The following is a 13,923-nucleotide window of genomic DNA, read 5'->3' on the forward strand; positions in this document are numbered from 1 at the left end:
GAAAGAAAGAAAGAAAGAAAGAAAGAAAGAAAGAAAGAAAGAAAGAAAAAGAAAGACAAACCCATACAATCATATCAATTAATGCACAAAACCCATTGTCAAAAATCCGACATCCGTTATTGATAAAAACTCTTAAACTAGGAATAGAAGGGAATTTCTTCATTGTTATAGACCAGGTACAAAAACCCTACAACTAACATTATATTTAATGGCGAGAAAATGAACATTTTCCCCCTATGAACCAGAAGAAGACAAGGTTGTACTCTCTCATCATTTCTACTCAACACTGTACTGGAAGACCAAACTAGTGAAATGAGGCAAGAAGACAAAAGAGGAATTAAATATATACAAAACTGGGAAGGAAAAACAAAATTGTCTTTGTTCACAGATGACATGGTTGCCTCTGTAGAAAATCTCAAAGAATTACCCCCCAAAATTAGTAGAACTAATAGCAAATTTGCAGAAGACAATGTTAATATACATAAGTCTCAAATGCCCTTCTATATGCCAGTAATGAACAAATGGAATTTGAAATTTATTTCTGTGCCAGTACCACACTGTCTTGATCATTACAGCTTTGTAATATAAATTGGAATCTGGAATTGTGATGCCGCCAGGTTTGCTTTTCTTTTTCAAGGTTGCTTTGGCTATTTGGGGTCTTCTGTGGTTCTATACAAATTTTAAGATTGTTTGTTCTAGCTCTTTGAAAAATGCTGTTGGTATATTGATAGGGATTGCATTAAATGTGTAGATTCCTTTGGGAAGTACAGACATTCTAACAGTTATTTGTTAATCCATTTATTTCTGTCATCTTCAAGTTCTTTTATCAGTGTTTTATAGTTCTCAGAGTACAGATCTCTTACCTCTTTGGTTAGGTTTATTCCAAAGTATCATGATTTTTAGTGGGATTCATTCCTTAATTTTTAGTGGGATTCATTCCTTAATTTAAAAAAGAATAATAAAATATTACCAAAAAAGTGAAGTACCTGGATATAAATCTAATAAAATATATACACAACTATATGTGAACAACTACAAAACTATGAAGAATAAAACTACATAAACCTACATAAATGGAGAAATATTCCATGTTTATAGGTTGGAACTCAATATTAAATGTCAATTCTTCCCAATATGATCTATAGAGGCAATATAATCTCAATAAAAATCCCAGAAAACTACTCTATAGATACATACAAACTAATTCAAAAGTTCATATGTAAAAGCAAGAGACCTAGAATAATCAACACATGCTAAAGAAGGACAAATTTGAAGGACTCACACTCTCAGTTTCAAGACTTACTATAAAACTACAGTAATCTGAAAAGAATGATATTGATGAAAAAAATAGATATATAGATCAATGGAACAGAATAGAGAGACCAGAAATAGACCCAAACATATAAAAATCAATTGGTCTTTGACAAGAAGCAAAGGGAACTCAACAAAGGTAGTCTTTTCAACAAATTGTCATAAAACCTACAACAAAACCACACACACCTTGATACAAACCTTATACCTTTCACAAAAATTAACTCAAAATGGATCTTAGGCCTATATGTAAATTAAAACTATAAAACTTACAGAAAAAAAAAAACGGGAAAAAATCTAGATGATCTTGAGTTTGACAATGAGTCTTTTTTTTATTGTGAAAAAATCTTTATTTTAAGAAAAAAATTTAGTTAACAAAAAAAATTGAACAGGTTTCACTTAGCAAAATACACCCAAAAGGAAATCACAGTACAAAGAAAGTTTTAAGTCAAGGCCTCACCAATTCCTACAGTATTAGTAATGTGTCTCGATTTTCAAAACTAACTTATATTTAAAAGCTTAAACTTAACCTAAAAGATTTTAAATGAAAACAAACTAGAATGAACAAACATAAGAAATGTTCTTCTTTGAATCAGGGATCTGCACCTTGAGTTTTCCAAAAAAGCACGTCTCCCCAGTGTGTTCACAGTGATGTGGTGTAAAAGATCCATTTAATGTACTTAAAACTACTTTAACTCAGATAACATCACTCTGAAGTACACTACCAAAATGTTAATTGAGAAAAGCTGAAAATAGTTTTAGTTTACTCAATATCACATGCTAGAAGAAAGTTTGCATGAGAAAACACTGAAGAGGTAATTTTTTTTTTTAAGATTTTATTTATTTATTTGAGAGAGAGAGAATAAGAGAGAACACATGAGACGGGGGCGGGTCAGAGGGAGAAGCAGACTCCCTGCCGAGCAGGGAGCCCGATGTGGGACTCGATCCAGGGACTCCAGGATCATGACCTGAGCCGAAGGCAGTCACTTAACCAACTGAGCCACCCAGGAGCCCGAGGTAATTTTTTAATACAGATTTCACAAACTCATGGTGTAAAATGGGTCCCACAGCTTCCTCTAGAGTAATAATTGCTTTTCACTGCTTGTTGGCTGCCTGTGAAAATGACTGCAGTAACTCAAATGCTCCTACAAAAGTAGTCATATCCACCCATGCTGTTCTGGCCTCCATAGCCAGCCCCATAACAGCCACTCAGACTGGCTCTCAAGGCCACTGTAAGTGGACTGGGCTGACACCCCCATGCCTTGCATCATCTGGCTGCTATATGCCCCATTGCTGGCCCCAGTTGTGGAATTCAGGAAAAGTTCTGTGTATCTGTGTTGCATGTTGGCCCGGTCTTTGGACATAGCTGCCACAGCTTCTTCGTGAGTGGCAAACTTGACATCGGCTTTGCCCATCACTCTTCCATCAGGGCCAATCTCAATATGGACTCTCACAGGGTTGAGTGGAGAGAAGAAGTTGTAAATGTCGTTCTCTGTGGCTTTGTATGGCATCCCTCTCATGTGGACGCAGTGTCCAGTGGTACTCTGGACAGTGAACTTGCTGTCTCCGTATCTGTGGTCATACATGCCTGAGAGACATTAACTGAGGTCTCTCCCGAACAGATCAGTGGTGAAGCCGTAGGCATTGCTGAGGCCACTGTACTCCTCATAGTCCCCATAGCCTGTACTATATGCACCAGACCTCATCCTCTCCAGGCCCGCTTGCTTGACAGTGCCAATATACCTCCTGGCTGTGCCGGGGCAGTCATAGGGCCCCGGCCGCTGTACAGACATGAATTTCAGAGTGGGATCTGAGTATGACCTAACTTCTTCCTGACTGCTCTTGAACACTTCAATATTCCTGTGCCCTATTCTCTCCTTGTGCTTCCCTAGGGCCTTCTCAGCTCACTCCTGGGAGGCAAACTGCACAAAGGCTTCTCCTGTAATCTTGCCCTCGGGGTCCACAGGCAATGTCATCCCATTTGGCACAATTTCCAACCCTGAGAAGAACTGAACAATTTCTTCCTTGGTGCATCCAAATGGGAGTCCTCGAAGCAGAATGAAGCCATCATTGGCAGTGTCGGCACTGTTTGGACCACTGTGCTTCAACACCCAATCCATCTCGGTTCTGTGGGATTTGAACACCTCAGTGTACTGGTGTCCCATGCTTTCCCTGTCTTTTTTAAGGGCCATTTTACATCATCTTCTGATTCAAGTTCAACAAAAGCCTCACCACTCTGCCTGCCTTCTCTAGTGTAGATGAAATGAACACCTGCAGCCCTATCATGAATTGTGCAGTCAGAAAGGAAATTCTGCACATCCTCAACAGAGCAGGACCAGGGCAGGCCATGGAGCTTGACCACAAAGCCTTCACCTCTCTCGGGGTCCAGCATCATGGACATTTGAGAGGACAGATGTCAAACAAGCTTGGGTGCAGCTTTTTGTGGCTCTAAAAGCAGGAGACAAAACTCAGACTGGCGCTCAGGACATGCACGCCCTTTTTTAAAAATTTTTTATTGAAATTCAATTTAGTGTATATATTTTGTTGGATAAACCCCTTTATTATGATATGGTGTCCTTCTCCATGTCTTATTATAGTCTTTGGTTTAAAATCTAGTTTGTCGGGGGGGGGGGGGCAGTTGGCTCAGTTAGTTAAGTATCCACCTCCTTATTTTGGCTCAGGCTGTCATCTCAGGGTCCTGGGATTGAGGCCCATATCAGGCTCCATGCTCAGCAGGGAGTCTGCTTGAGATTCTCTCTCTCCTTTTCCCTCTCCCCTGCCCCTCCCACCACTCACACACTCTCTCTCTAAAATAAATAAATAAATCTTCAAAAAAATAGATAAAATCTAGTTTGTCTGATATAAGGATGGCTACTACAGCTGTCTTTTGATGTCCATTAACATGATAAATCATTCTCTACCCCCTCACTTTCAATCTGGAGGTTTCTTTGGGTCTAAAATGGATCTCTTGTAAGCAGCATACTGATGGGTCTTATTTTTTTATCCATTCTGATACCCTATGTCTTTTGATTGGAGCATTTAGTCCATTTAGAGTAATTATTGAAAGATACGAATTACTGCCATTGTATTACCTGTAAAGTTGTTCCTGTAGACTGTCTCTGTTCCTTTCTGGTCTATTACTTTTGGGCTTTCTTTCCACTCAAAGTTTCCCTTTAATATTTCTTGCTGGGCTGGTTTAGTGTTCATGAATTCCTTTTAGCTTTTGTTTGTTTTGGAAACTCTTTATCTCTCCTATTCTGAATGACAGCCTTGCTGGATAAAGTATTCTTGGCAGCATATTTTTCCCATTTAGCATGTTGAATACATCATGACAGTCCTTTCTGCCCTGCCAGGTCTCTGTGGACAGGTTTGCTGCCAGCCTTATATGTTTACCCTTGTATGTTAAGGACCTCTTGTTTGGAGATGCTTTCAAGATTTTCTCTTTATCTTTGCAATTTGCAAGTTTCACTATAAATGTTTTAGACTTGACCTATTTTTGTTGATTTTGAGCGGATTTCTCTGTGCCTCTTGAACTTGAATGCCTGTTCCTCCCACATATTAGGGAAGTTCTCAGCTGTAATTTGCTCAAATAAATCTTCTGCCCCTTTTTCCCCACTCTCTTTTTCTGAGAACCCTATAATATGGTTATTATTTCACTTTATGGAATCTCTGAGTTCCCTAAGTCTACCTTCATGATCTAATAGTTTTCTTTCCATCTTCTTTTCAGCTTCATTATTTTCCATGATCTTATCTTCTATATCACTAATTTCTTCATCCTCATTTTTATAGCCTCCACTTGGGACTGCAACCCAGTAATAGCATTTCTAGCTCTAGCCTGACTAGATTTTAGTTCTTTTATTTCTGGATTCTCTGGTGTCTTCTATGCTTTTTTTAAGCCCAGCTAGTATTTTATAATTGTTGTTTTAAATTCTAGTTCAGACATCTAACATATCCATACTGATTAAATCCCCGTTATGAGTATTACCTCCTGTTGTTTCTTTTGGGGTGAATTTCTCATTATTTTGTCAAGGAAAGAAAAAGGAAAAAACACAGAAACAACAATAACAAAAAACAAAAATAAAACAAACCCTATATCCTGGGTGTGTTTTGGTTTGCCTGTTAAAAGAAACTAGATATGGACTCCGAGAAACAAACTGAGGGTTTTAGAGGGGAGAGGGGTGGGGGCATGGGTTAGCTCAGTGATGGGTATTAAGGAGGGCACGTATTGCATGGAGCACTGGGTGTTATACGCAAACAATGAATCATGGAACACTACATCAAAAACTAATGATGTAATGTATGGTGACTAATATAACATAATAAAATAAAATTTAAAAAATAAAAGAAACTAGATCTGAAAATGAAAGAAGAAATATATATAAATATATATAAAAAATACAATAAAAGGAAGCAAAAAATAAAAATATATATAAAGTATACATGAAAATTTAAAAAGACTTGAAAAATAAGAAAACTAAAAAAATAATAAGACTAAAGAACAGAAATGCAAAGGATGTTATATACTGTTTTCCCCTAGAGCTGAAGCTACGCAGCCCTCTATGATCATTAAACTTGGTGCTAACAAATTATTTTTGCTTGTCTTCTCGGGGAGGGGCCTATTGTGTTGATTCTCAGGTGGGCTTGCCCTAGTGGTGATGTGCCTCCAAACCAGCTCTGGACTCCACTAGGCGGTGCTGTTTTGCTCCTTGAAGTCTTTCAGCACTGATGGGTGGGATGAATATGGCAGTGCCCCACTCTCTAGCCCTGGAGTTGAAAATTTGTGCCCCCCCAGCTCTTCAATGAGCCATCACAGAAGAACAATCAATCACTGTTTTCTCCCTGGTTTCCCTCAGGACTCTGCTTACCCTGCCTGTGACCAAGTGTTTTTTTATCAGGCATACAACTGAGTTTCAAAACTCCAAATTTTAGGGACTCCCGCAGGAGGGACCAGCACTGTTCTGCCAGGAGAGTGTCTTGCCACACTTCTGCCTTTTGCTGGACCCATCCCAGGAAAGCAGTCACACGACTGCACAGCAGTTTGCAGTTTATGGCAACACAGAGCAGAAAGCTAGCACGTAGACTCACTGTTCTCAGTGGCTTCCCCACGCCTATGCCTGGGAACCCTGGCACACTTACACACCACCTGTACTTCTGACACCCTGAGGATCCTCACACCGTGCCATCACACCTGGGATTCCACCCCACTTTGCCACCTGATCACCTTTAAGCCAGGCATGTCCTCACCGTAGCAGACTTCCAAAAGTTCCAATTTTGCACTCCACTGCTTAAAATACTTTGCCTTAGCCTTCTTAAGCAGCTCCACCACTGTATCCTCAGCTATATCACTCCAGATTCAAGTCTCCGCAATCTCCTACCTTCCAAATGGTGGTTGCTTTTCTACTTGTAAACTTGCAACATTTGGTTTCTCAGAACTCTGATTGACTTCTCGGATGTTCAGAATGATTTGATAACTATCTAGTTGTATATGAGGAACAAGACAAATTTAGGGTCGCTCTACGCCTCTGCCATCTTAACTCCTCCTTGGCAATCAGTTTTTAGATATAATACTAACTGCATATTCCATGAAAAAAATTATAAAGTTGCAATTTGATAAAAATTTTTAAATTCTTTGTAAAATACAGTTAAAATCTGAAGACAAGCCAAAAATAAGAAGAAAATGTTTCAAAAATGCATAGCTGATAAAAAAAATGGTATACAAACTATACAAAGAACCTCTAAAACTCAACAGTAAGTAAGCAAACAACCCATTTTAAAATGGGCAAATGACCTGAACAGACATCTCAGTAAAGAAGATATGTAAATAGAAAATAAGCAAGTAAAAAGATATTAAACGTCAATTGTCTTTAGGAAACTGCAAACTGAACCAACAATGAGATACCACTCTGCACTTATTAGAATGCCTAATTTTTTTCTAAAAAAACTGAAAATACCAATTGCCAGTGAGTATGCACAACAGTCATGCATTATTGGTGGGAATGTGAAATAGTTCAGTCACTTTGGAAGACATTTTTCTAATTTTTTTACAAAGCTAAACATAGTTTTACCCTATGATGCAGCCATCATGTTTCTAGGTATTTATCCAACTGATTTGAAAACTATGTCCACACAAAACCCAACATGCAATCTTTATAGCTCTTTTATCTATGATAGCACAAAATGAGAAACAATCAAGATGTTCTTCAATAGGTAAATGAATAAGCAAATGTGGTACATCTATACAATTGAATTTTATTCAGGAAAAAAAAAAAGAAAGAAAGAAAGAAATGAGCTACTAAGCCACAAAAGACATGGAGGAAACTTGAGTACACATTGCTAAGTAAAGGAAGCCAGCATGAAAAAGCTGCATACTGAACTACTACTTCATTCATAAGGCATTCCATTAAAGGCAAAACTCTAAAGAGGCTAAAAAGATAATTGGTTGCCAGGAATTCTGAAAGAGGGAAGGGGAAGTTGAATTTGAGCAGCACAGTGTGGTTTTATGGTAGTGAACATACTCTTTGATACTGTAATATAGGATACATGATACTACACATTTGTTCATTTGTTTATTGAATACTGCAGCATAAAAAGTGAACCTTAATGAACACAAATTAAAAAAAATAATAATTTAGGAGGTCAAAGGATCCCAGGATTGAAAGCAAAAATGTGATAAAACAGCCTCACTATATGTATGAAATACATGAAATAACACCACTGAAGGGATTGAGGGGGTAGGATGGGGTAGGTGCTGACCTAAGTAACTTCAGAAATGTGTGGATTCTGTAAGACTAAGGTAAAAGAGCAAAAGAAACAGTCAACAGAACCTAAAGACAACCGACAGAATGGGAGAAGATATTTTCAAATGACATATCAGATAAAGGGCTAGTATCCAAAATCTATAAAGAACTTATCAAACTCAACACCCAAAGAACAAATGATCCAATCAAGAAATGGGCAGAAAACACGAACAGACATTTTTCCAAAGAAGACGTCCAAATGGCCAACAGACACATGAAAAAGTGCTCAACATCGCTAAGCATCAGGGAAATCAAATCAAAACCTCAATGAGATACCACCTCGCACCAGTCAGAATGGCTAAAATTAACAAGTCAGGAAATGACAGATGTTGGCAGGGATGCGGAGAAAGGGGAACCCTCCTACACTGTTGGTGGCAATGCAAGCTGGTGCAGCCACTCTGGAAAACAGTATGGAGGTTCCTCAAAAAGTTGAAAATAGAGCTACCATAAGACCCAGAAATTGCACTACTGGGTATTTAGCCCAAAGATACAAATGTAGGGATCTGAAGGGATAAGTGCACCCGATGTTTATAGCAGCAATGTCCACAATAGCCAAACTATGGAAAGAGCCAAGATGTCCACCAACAGATGAATGGATAAAGAAGACATGGTATAGATATACAATGGAATATTATGCAGCCATCAAAAGGAATGAAATCTTGCCATTTGCAATGATGTGGATGGAACTGGAGGGTATTATGCTGAGCGAAATAAGTCAATCAGAGAAAGACATGTATCATATGATCTCACTGATATGAGGAATTCTTTTTTTTTTTTTTTAAGATTTTATTGAGAGAGAGAACAAGCATATGGGAGAGGCAGAGCGAGACGGAGAAGCAGGATCCCCGCTGAGCAGGGAGCCCGATGCAGGGCTCGATCCCAGGACCCTGGGATCATGACCTGAGCCGAAGGCAGACACTTAACAACTGAGCCACCCAGGTGCCCTGATATGAGGAATTCTTAATCTCAGGAAACAAACTGAGGGTTGCTGGAGTGGTGGGGTGGGAGGGATGGGGTGGCTGGGTGGTAGACATTGGGAAGGGCGTGTGCTATGGTGAGCGCTGTGAATTGTGTAAGACTGTTGAATCACAGACCTGTACCTCTCAAACAAATAATACATTATATGTTAAAAAAAAAAAGAAGAAGAAGAAGATGGTAGGAAGGAAAAAATGAAGGGGGGGAATTGAAGGCAGAGATGAACCACAAGAGACTATGGACTCTGAGAAACAAACTGAGGGTTCTAGAGGGGAGGGGTGTGGGAGGATGGGTCAGCCTGGTGATGGGTATTAAAGAGGGCATGTTCTGCATGGAGGACTGGGTGTTATATGCAAACAATGAATCATGGAACACTACATCAAAAACTAATGATGTAATGTATGGTAATTAACATAACATAATTTAAAAAAAAGTTCAAGAATAAACCACTATTCTTTAAAAAAAAAGAGAGAAACTATACTCTCACTGATCCTATAGAAATGGATCAACAATAGCACTACACATGAATACTGAATTAAACAGCTAAGTAAAAAATGCTGAATGGTGATAGCCAGGGTCCTTACTGTAGGAGTGGGAATTTACAGATAAGCAAAGGAAAAGACTAGAATGAACCATGTAGTAATAGATTAGAATTGGAGACATGAGTAGGAATTCATGCTTGGGTTCATATAGATACACAGGATTCTGTATATGAATATCTATAGATACATATATAAATTATTATATACATATATATGTGTAAAAGACACACACTTATTTCCACGCTATGTCAGTTAAGAGGGCTAAAAGCAATGACACCCCAATAGCTGAGGTACACTGAACACCTAGATCTTGTTTTGTAATACCATTTCCCAATAAAGAAAGCCAGGGGCCCATGGGGAAATTGCTGATTCTAGAACTGAGGCAGGAAATATACAAGGTGAACCTGGAATATCTTGTAATGCCAGAAGGTAGCAAGTGCTCAAAACAAAAATAAAAAGCCAACTACGTGAGTATATGTGTATGTCAAAGGAACACAGGAATCCACTGAAAAAGTTGCCCAGTCTAATCATTAAAAAAAAAAAAATCAGACAGATTTCAACTGATGGATATGCTAGAAAATACAAGTAAACCTCAAAACTATCAGTGTCACCAAAAACAAAGGAAAGCCTAAGAAACTGTCAGAGTCAAGAAGAGCTTAGAGAGACATGATGAGAAAATGTAATGTGGTATCATGAATGGGATCCAGGATCACAAAAAAGACATTCAATAAAAACTAGGGAAATCTAAAAAAGTATGGACTTTTTAGTTGGTAATAATTTATTAATATTGATTCATTAACTGTAACAAATGTGCCATTCTAATGTAAGGTGCTTATAATAGGGAAAACTGGCTGGGGAATATTATGGAAACTTTCTGTACTATATTCACAATTTTTTATAAATCTCAAATTGTTATAAAATTAGAAGTATCTTAAAAGGTAAATAAATAAACCACCATGTAATTTCCTAAATTTTTGTTTATCTCTTACTGACCTGTGATATAACCAAACCTGCAAAGTCCTATTTTAGACCTTTTGAAGACCTCTCACAAACATTACCAATTTTGATACTCATTATCATCCTCTACCTAAAATAGCTATTATTGTTATTCTTATTTAATAGAGTAGGAGAATAAAGAGATTTTATGTGCTTTCCTTATGGGAATTCAACAAATAAGTCATAAAGATAGATTTCAGACTCTATCCATCCTCCTTTAATTACACCATTCTGTTACACACTTAGCCTAACACCAAATTACTGACATAGTCTTATGTGCATCATCAGTACCTTACACCAGGTTTTATTAAAAACAGACTCAATAAAGTATGTGTACAACAATCAATGCTTCATGTTTAGGTTTAAAGAAATTTATGACTGAAAGAAGATTCAGGAATAATCTTTGCAGCTTAAGCCATTTTACTTTGAGAGGAGGAAAATCAAACTCAGAAAGGTAAACTAACTTGTAACTTCATTGCACAACTAGTTAGTATCTGCACCAGAGCTGAAATTCCATTCTGATTTAAATCTCTGGTTCTTCCTCCAACAGTATGTGAGTTTACAGGATGTAATCCTGGAAAAAATTTCTTTATTTATGGTGAAAGACTTATGAAGCTAACTGCTATAAGAAGTGTAAGATTCTTAAAAGTTAAAGCCCCTAAGCAGATGTTGCCTGAAGAGCACGAAAATAAAAATTAATATAAACCAAGAAAGAACAGCTGTAGATAACTACTCCAGGGCATTAGGCTGAGCCATATGAAGTTGCTGGTTTTAAACATTTTTATCTGCAAAAGTGGTCAGTTTCATGTAGCTTAGCTATAGTTTCTGGCAGATGGATTAGCATAGGATAATGTAGTAAAACCCAAGGGTAAACCTGCCTATCATATTGTCTACATATTAAAATGGCACCAATTGTATGAACCTTTATGTATGTATTAAAAATGACATTTATATATTCATTTATTTAGTAAGTATTTATTGAGCATTTTCTATGTAAGATATTGAGGTTCATGTTTATATGATTAAAAAGATGAATAAGATATAACCCTTGGGCTGAAGGAGAATATTAATCTAGTGTGAAGACTAAAATATGGGCATCGACATAATAAAACAAAAGCTCCTCTTTACTAATCAAATTGCAAGAGGAACTATATTATATCCTTACATGTATATCTCATTTTAATATTTTAATAATCTTCAGATTAAACAAATATTTAATTTTCAAGCGAGGAAACTGAATTTCAGAAAAGTGCAAAGCTTCTGCACAGCAAAGGAAACAGTCAACAAAACAAAGAGGCAACCCACAGAATGGGAGAAGATATTTGCAAATGACACTACAGACAAAGGGCTGATTTCCAAGATCTATAAAGAATTTCTCAAACTCAACACCAAAAAACAAATAATCAAATCAAAAAAATGGGCAGAAGACATGAACAGACACTTCTCCAAAGAAGACATACAAATGGCTAACAGACACATGAAAAAATATTCATCATCATTAGCCATCAGGGAAATTCGATACAAAAACAATGAATCATGGATCACTACATCAAAGACTAATGATGTATTGTATGGTGACTAATATAACATAATAAAATAAAATTTAAAAAAAAACACACATTGAGATACCACCTTACACCAGTTAGAATGGCAAAAATTGACAAGGTAAGAAACAACAAATGTTGGAGAGGTTGTGGAGAAAGGGCAACCCTCTTACACTGTTGGTGGGAATGCAAGTTGGTACAGCCACTTTGGAAAACAGTGTGGAGGTTCCTCAAAAAGTTGAAAATAGAGCTACCCTATAACCTAGCAATTGTACTCCTGGGTAGTTACCCCAAAGACACAGATGTAGTGAAAAGAAGGGCCATATGCACCCCAATGTTCATAGCAGCAATGTCCGCAATAGCCAAACTGTGGAAAGAGCCGAGATGCTCTGCAACAGATGAATGGATAAAGAAGATGTGGTCCATATATACAATGGAATATTACTCAGCCATCAGAAAGGATGAATACCCAACTTTTACATCAACATGGATGGGACTGGAGGAGATTATGCTAAGTGAAATAAGTCAAGCAGAGAAAGTCAATTATCATATGGTTTCACTTATTTGTGGAACATAAGGAATAGCATGGAGGACATTAGGAGAAGGAAGGGAAAAGTGAGGGGGGCATCAGAGGGGGAGATGAACCATGAGAGACTATGGACTACAGGAAACAAACTGAGGGTTTCAGAGGAGAGAGGAGTGGGGGGATGGGTTAGCCCAGTGATGGGTATTAAGGAGGGCATGTATTGCATGGAGCAGTGGGTGTTATACGCAAACAGTGAATCAGGGAACACTACATCAAAAACTAATTATGTAATGTATGGTGACTAACATAACATAATAAAATTAAATTTAAAAAATTAAAAAGAAAAGAAAAATTAAAAAGCTTTCTGCAAGGAAGTTAAAGGCATGTGATAATGTACTCAGAGATTTAATAACTTTTAAATGAAATGTTCATGAAAGTTAACACAGCAGAATTAGACTCATTTTAAAATGGAACTACTTTGTTATGATTCTGAGATTTTTTTCATTAGTCTGTGATATGAGACTAAAAGTACAATTTCACACAACAAATTAAAACATCTTGGTACTCAAAAAAAAAAAAAAAAACAGTGCAAAGACTCAGGCAAGTCATGGAGTTTATAAATGCAGAGCCAGTGTCCAAGCTCAGGTCTACAGGCCTCTAAAGCCTTTTGTTGGAGAGGTTGATGAAAGGTAAGATGCATTCACACCACTGAGGAGAGTGTGAATTAGGAAACTGTTGGTCAATATCTATTCAATCTGAGCATATGCATACTCTGTGTTCCAGAAATCCCATGGTAAATTTTTCATGATAAAAATGTTTTCAAAGAATCAATTTTTGGCTCTGCTTATCCTCTTTAGTTTATCCTTGTTTTTTCATCATATTTTTGCTTTTGTTTTTATTACTTTTCTTTGGGTTTAATGTTATTCATTTATAAATGTCTTAAGTTGAATGCTTGCTAAAAGTTTTCAATTTTTCTTCCTAGCTAATTTAAGCATTTATAGTTAAATTTTTTTCCTCAAAGTAATATTTTGGTTGAATCCACAAGTTTTGATACATATTATTTTTGTTAGTATTCAGTTCTGAACATTTTCCAATTTATTTAGGAATTCTTCTTTGACTTCAGGTTAATGTAGAAATGTGTTTTTAAATCTCCAACTGTTCAGGGATGTATTTTCATTTAAGTTGTTGTTGATTTTTTTATTTAATTTCATCATGATCAAAGAATACAGGCT

General features: G+C 37.0%; 1 pseudogene; it reads right to left on the minus strand.

Annotated features, from left to right (window-relative positions):
• Nucleotides 1-2,222: 2,222 nt before the first annotated feature.
• LOC118003918 lies at nt 2,223-3,766 on the minus strand (annotated as a pseudogene).
• Between the last annotated feature and the right edge of the window lie 10,157 nt (nt 3,767-13,923).

The sequence above is a fragment of the Mirounga leonina genome, unplaced genomic scaffold (genome assembly GCF_011800145.1).
Source record: "Mirounga leonina isolate KUSES-001 unplaced genomic scaffold, KU_Mleo_1.0 Mir_92, whole genome shotgun sequence".
In the NCBI taxonomy this organism is placed as follows: Eukaryota; Metazoa; Chordata; class Mammalia; order Carnivora; family Phocidae; genus Mirounga; species Mirounga leonina.